Genomic DNA, 7,793 nt, shown 5'->3' with positions numbered 1-7,793 from the left:
AGCACTACTCACAGCACCACCACAGCACCGCCACATAAATTACCACAGCACCACCACAGCACCACCACAGCACTGGCTACAGCACCACTACAGCAATTGCCACAGCAATTACCACAGCAGACTACTCACAGCACTACTCACAGCACTGCCACAGCACTACCACAGCACCACCAAGGCACCACCACACACAGTGAATTACCACAGCAGACTGCCACACTGCCACAGCACCACACAGCACCACAGAGCACTACCACAGCACCACTGGCACCTCACTTCACATGAATTTCACAGCACTACTCACAGCACTACCACACAGCACTACCACAGCACCGTCAGCACCACTCATAGCACCTGCCATGTACCACAGCACCACCACAGGCCACCACACCACAGCACTACTGGTACAGCAATCCCACAGCACCGCTACAGCACCACCACAGCACCACAGCACTGGGCTACAGCACCCACACAGCACCACCACAGCACCACCACAGCACGACTCACAGCACCACCACAGTACGATCCACAGTACTGCTGGCTAGCACTACTACAGCATCACTACAGCACTGCCACAGCACCACTAGCACTACCACAGAACTACTACAGCACTGCAGCACCACCACAGCACCACTACAGCACCGCCACAGCACTACCACAGCACTACCACAGCACCACACTACCACAGTGCAGCTACCACAGTACCGCCACAGCACTGCCACAGCACACACAAGTACTTCACTCACTGGCACCACTACAGCACTGCCACAGCACTACTGGCAGCACCACCACAGCACTGCCACAGCACCACCACAGCACTACCACAGCACTACTACAGCACTGCCACAGCACTCACCAGCACCACTACAGCACTACCACAGCACACTACAGCACTACCACAGCACTGCCACAGCACCACTCACAGCACTACTCACAGCACCATCACAGCACTGCCACAGCACTACCACAGCACTACTCACAGCACTACTACAGCACTCACCACAGCAATTACCACAGCACCACGGCCAGCACCAATACAGCACCACCACAGCAACTGCCAGCACCGCCACAGCACTACCACAGTGACTACCACAGTACCGCCACAGCACTGCTACAGCACCGCTACAGCACTACCACAGCACCACCACAGCACCGCCACAGCACCGCCACAGCACCGCCACAGCACCACTACAGCACCGCCAAAGCACCACCACAGCACCACCACAGCACCGCTACAGCACTGCCACAGCACCGCCACAGCACTACCACAGCACCACCGCAGCACCACCACAGCACCGCCACAGCAATTACCACAGCAATTGGCCACAGTACCACCACAGCAATTACCAGCACTGCCACAGCACTACCACAGCACTACTACAGCACTACCACAGCACCGCCACAGCACTGCCACAGACCACCACAGCACCACTCACAGTAACACCAGCACCGCCACAGCAATTACCACAGCACCACCACAGCACACACACAACACCGCCACAGCACCGCCACAGCACCGCCACTGCACCGCCACAGCACTACCACAGCACTACCACAGCAATTGCCACGGCACTACCACAGCACCACTACAGCACCACCACAGCACCACTACACCACTACAGCACCACCACTACTCACAGCAATTACCACAGTTAACTCACCAGACTACCACAGCACTACCACAGCAATTGCCACAGCACTACCACAGCACTGCTACACCACAGCAATTACCACAGCACTCTACAACACTACCACAGCACTACCACAGCATCTGCCACAGCACCACCACAGCACCACCACAGCACTGCCACAGCACCACCACAGCACTACCACAGCACCACTACAGCACCACCACAGCACCAGCACTATCACAGCACCACTACAGACCGCCACAGCACTACCACAGCACCACTACAGCACCACTCACAGCACTGCCAGCACTACTACAGTACCACTCACAGCACTGCCACAGCACTACCACAGCACCACCACAGCACCACCACAGCACTGCCACAGCACTACCACAGCACTAACACAGCACCGCCATGAGTACTACCACAGCAATTGCCACAGCACACCACAGCAATTACCACAGCAATTACTACAGCACCGCTGGCACCACCACAGCACCACCACAGCACTGCTGTTAACCACCACAGCACCACCACACCACCACTCACAGCACCACCACAGCACCGCCACAGCACCACCACAGCACCGCTACAGCTAACTACCACAGCACTACCACAGCAATTGCCACAGCACCACAGCAATTACTACAGCACCACCACAGCACCACCACAGCACCCCACAGCACCACTACAGCACTACCACAGCACTACAGCACCAGCACCACCAATAGCACTACCACAGCGCACTGCTACAGCACTACGACAGCACCACCACAGCACTGCCACAGCAACTACCACAGTACTCACTCACAGCACTGCCACAGCACTACTACAGCACTACCACAGCACCACAGCAATAATTACAGCACTACTCACAGCACCACCACAGCACTGCCACAGCACCACTACAGCACCACCACAGTACCCACCACAGCACCGCTGGGCTGGCACTACTACAGCACCACTACAATTACCACAGCACTGCCACAGCACTACCACAGCACCACCACAGCACTGCCACAGCACTGCCACAGCACCACCACAGCACTGCCACAGCACTGCTACAGCACTACCACAGCACTGCCACAGCACCACTGGCTGGCACTACCACAGCGTCACACAGCACTGTCACAGCACTACCACAGCACCACCACAGCACCACTACAGCACTGCCAGAGCACCACTACAGCACTACCACAGCACCACAGCAATTACCACACCACCACAGTACTCACCACAGCACCGCCACAGCACTACCACAGCACCGCCACAGCACCGCCACAGCACCACCACAGGCACTCACCACAGCACTGCCACAGCACTGTTACAGCACCACCACAGCACCGGCTGGGGGCTATAACACCACAGCACCACTTCACAGCACTGCCACAGCACCACCACAGCAATTGCCACAGCACTGCTACAGCATCTTACCACAGCAATTACCACAGCACTACTCACAGGCACCACTACAGCACCACAGTACTACCACAGCACCACCACAGCACTGCCACAGCACCACTCACAGTAATTGCCACAGTACTACCACAGTACTGCCACAGCAATCGCTCACAGCACCACCACACCACCACTCACAGCAATTACCACAGCACCACTACAGCACAGCACCAGCCACAGCACTACCACAGCACCACTCACAGCACTACCACAGCACTGCCACAGCACCACTCAGCACTACCACAGCACCACCACAGCACTGCCACAGCACCACCACAGCACCACTCACAGCACCACACCACAGCACTGCCACAGCACTACCACAGTACCACTCACAGCACCACAGCACCACAGCACTACCACAGCACCACTCAGCACCACAGCACTGCCACAGCACCAGCACAGCACCACCACAGCACTGCCACAGCACTCACTACAGCACCACTCACAGTACCACCACAGTACCACACAGCACTACCACAGTACCACTACAGCAATTACCACAGCACCACCACACCACCACTCACAGCAATACCCCCACAGCACCACCACACAGCACTACCACAGCAACACTACAGCACCACCTCACAGCACCGTCAGGCGCCACTCACAGCACCACCAAAGCACCACCACAGCACCACCACAGCACTACCACAGCACCTGCCACAGCACCACCACAGCACCACCACAGCACCGGCTTTCACAGCACCACCACAGCACCACCACAGCACCACCACAGCACTACCACAGCAATTACCACAGCACCGCTGGGCAGTACCACCACAGTAACCGCTACAGTACTGCTACAGTACTACTACAGTACTGCTGCAGTACTACTACAGTACTGCTACAGTACTGCTACAGTACTACTACAGTACTACTACAGTACTGCTACAGTACTACTACAGTACTGCTACAGTACTGCTACAGTACTACTACAGTACTACTACAGTACTACTACAGTACTGCTACAGTACTACTACAGTACTACTACAGTACTGCTACAGTACTACTACAGTACTACTACAGTACTACTACAGTACTACTACAGTACTGCTACAGTACTACTACAGTACTACTACAGTACTACTACAGTACTGCTACAGTACTACTACAGTACTACTACAGTACTGCTACAGTACTACTACAGTACTACTACAGTACTGCTACAGTACTACTACAGTACTACTACAGTACTGCTACAGTACTACTACAGTACTACTACAGTACTACTACAGTACTACTACAGTACTGCTACAGTACTACAGTACTACTACAGTACTACTACAGTACTACTACAGTACTGCTACAGTACTACTACAGTACTGCTACAGTACTGCTACAGTACTACTACAGTACTACTACATTATTATAATCATATGGGAGCGTTAAACCCTTAGGATTATACACCGCATGTGGGGGGGGATGTGGAAGGTATTCAGGCTCAATTCAGGGAACTGGAGCACAGATCCAATTCCCTAGATCAAGAGCCCCTCACCAGCGTCAGTACTGCTAAATTCTGTTTATAAAGTGTTTCAGATTTTTTTTTTTGAGGTTACACCTATTTAAATATTGGTTTCTCAGCAATATTAATTATAGAAAAATACTCAGAATGAAAAAAAAAAATGGGAGAAATCCATCGAGTGCATTTTGAAAAAAAAGATTATCTAATTCTTAATTTAAGGGTTTATGTCCCCTCAAGGAAGGTTCCTTGATGTTGGTGAGGGGCTCTTGATTTAGGGAATTGGATCTGTGCTCCAGTTCCCCGAATTAAGCCAGAATGCCTTCCACATCCCTCCCCCAGGCGCTGTATAATCCTCCGGGTTTAGCGCTTCCCCCTTAATTATAATAATAATAATAAGGGTTTATGTACTAAACCAAAACCTGGGCGCTGTAAAGTCTGATGTGTCAACAAAGGCACTGTAATATATTTGTGGAAAATACTGTATATATTTTCCAGAAATTCAGTATTTATATGTAAATAGATGGCCATGCTGTATTTAATAATATTTATGTCATAGAAAACGGAAAGCCTGCGTCTGCGCAGACGAGTCTCGCCATCTTGGTTTTTGAGTTTTGTATTAAAACGTTGGTGTAATGGGAAGAATTTTTCGTGCTCTAGAGGTTAAAATTGTGTTGACACCTCTCAAATAGGAGGTGAAATTGTTGGATGTGCATTCCTGCATAACTTGAGATATCAGACAACTGGACAAGACAGCTCCAGGAACCTCAGATAAGCTCTCTAGATTTGTGTGTAATTCTGGCCAGTATTATTTTCATAGATTTAGTTAGAGTGAGGTTTTCTGAGTATGATACACATTAATCTCCAGTCAAATTGGTGAGTGATATTAAGATATATTTTCCTTCTGTTATGTAATTGTGTATATATATAACCATTTATTATTTTTAATATAAAGTCCACAAATTTATATATTTACCAGTATTCCTGGTGATGTATATTTCATTTAATTAATAGGTCCAGAGCAACTTGTGGTTATGACAGTGGTAGGTATCGAAGGGGGACATTTTTTGCGACCTAGGTGTCCCAAATTCCTACTTGTCTATGTAACATTGATAAACAATAATTATCTTTGTTATCATTTACTGTTATGTACATAATTAGTTACATTCAGATAAATGCAATTTTTTCCACAATACTTTCGGGTTTAGCTCTTAACTATTATAAAAGTTACATTGATGAAGGCCTTGCATAACAGCATCGGTTAATCAAATCAAGTCAACTTGAGGTTCGACTAAGTGAATTACAACCAAGTATGTGGCATCTAGTCTGTCTCTCCCAGAGGAAATGTCTGTGATAAAGGTTCTCTATTGAAATTAAAATGTTCATTTCTCTAAAGATTACAATGTGGGGATTACGTTTATAGAATATTAATTACAAAGAAAGCCACTAGCATGCCTAGGCATTTCTGGTAGGCTAATACTAATTCTTACTCTATTGACACAGGTTATGGAGCATATGACCCTTGTGGGTTTAGTGCTTAGTTATGATTGTAATATGTGCAGAAGGTTCTCGAGAAATTAGTGCTCTCTTCTTCCTTGGATCATTATAAACGGGTTTAGTGCTCCCCCATAATAATAGTGGATCATTATAATCACTGAGAAGTGGTAAAACCATAGGGAAATGGGAGGTATTTCACTTTGATCCAAGGAAGAGGAAGACAAATCCAGTTCCTTGGATCAAGAGTCCTTCACAGGCATTAAGGAACCTCTTGAGGGGTAACTGCTGAGTTTCACTTTCCTGGCATGTAATTCCTTCATATGACCAAAGTGTTGCATGGAACACTTTTGTTTCTTGATGAACCTGACCTTACCTGACCTGACTTGCCCTGATCTTACCTGACCTGACCTTATAACACTGCTGGTTTATACAAGGAAACATTTCTTTTCCTCGAGGGAGGGACCTTGATTCTGGTGAAGGGCTTTTGATACAAGGAGGTGGAGTTATGCTCCCCTTAGTGAGAATGTGAATGACTCTCAGGTGCTGTATGACCCATGCGAGTTTAGCGCTTCCCTTTCATGAAAATAAATCTTAGTTACTTAACGTTGATTCATACAAGTGTATTGTTTAACTTGCTTGTGACACTACGGCTTTACCGCTCTCCCATCAATACTATACTGTAATTAAAATACAGAGAGAAGGAGACTGAGAAATAGTGAGACAGAGACAGAGTGAGAGAGAGAGGAGGATGGGAAGGACGGAGACACAAGAAAGAAGGAACACTGCAGCAGGCCTCCTGACCCATGCGAAGCAGGTCCATTCCCCCCGATTAGCCCAATGACCCATCTAGTCAGGTCACTTCCACTTAAGGAAGGAGCAAGGCATCAGATCTAGTAGCACAAGCTAGTCAGGTCCAGCTGTATAATCCTCCGGGTTTAGCGCTTCCCCCTTGATTATAATAATAATAATAGTCAGGTCCAACTCACACCCACTCATGTATTTATCTAACCTATTTTTCAAACTACACAACGTTTTAGCCTCTATAACTGTACTCGGGAGTTTGTTCCACTCATCCACAAGTCTATTACCAAAACACTATATTAAGAGCGTCGCCTCAAGGAAGGTTCCTTGACGCTGGTGAGGGGCTCTTGATCTAGGGTCTTTTTGATTATAATAATAATCTTGATCTAGGGAATTGGATCTGTGCTCCAGTTCCCTGAAATAAGCCTGAATACCTTCCATCCCCCCCCACTGTATAATCCTACGGGTTTAGCGCTCCCCCAAAATTCTATATTACAAGCTCTCCAGCGTAATTGAAAAGATTTGTACACTGAATTAACGGATCATTATAATACTGATGACAAAACCTACAGCTCTGCAGCGCTGTATGACCCTTGTGGGTTTAGCTCTTATGATGATCATCTTCCTGCCATAGTGGTGATAATTACGAGTCTCCTTCCTGCTGGGTAATTAACGTCATTATTACCTATGTGGCGGGGTACCCTTGATACCAGTGAGAGGCTCTTGATCAAATGAAGTGGAGCTATCCTTCCCTTTCCTCACATCAAACCTGATTAATTGACATTCCCCAGAGAAAGTGAGTCTCCTACTGTGATATAGAGGGAGAGTCTCCTACTGAGAGATAGAGGGAGAGTCTCCTACTGTGATATAGAGGGAGAGTCTCCTACTGTGAGATAGAGGGAGAGTCTCCTACTGTGAGATAGAGGGAGAGTCTCCTACTGTGAGAT

The sequence above is a fragment of the Cherax quadricarinatus genome, chromosome 75, assembly GCF_038502225.1.
Source record: "Cherax quadricarinatus isolate ZL_2023a chromosome 75, ASM3850222v1, whole genome shotgun sequence".
Taxonomy (NCBI): domain Eukaryota; kingdom Metazoa; phylum Arthropoda; class Malacostraca; order Decapoda; family Parastacidae; genus Cherax; species Cherax quadricarinatus.
The sequence above is the reverse complement of the archived record's forward strand: the minus strand, read 5'-3'. Positions refer to the sequence as shown.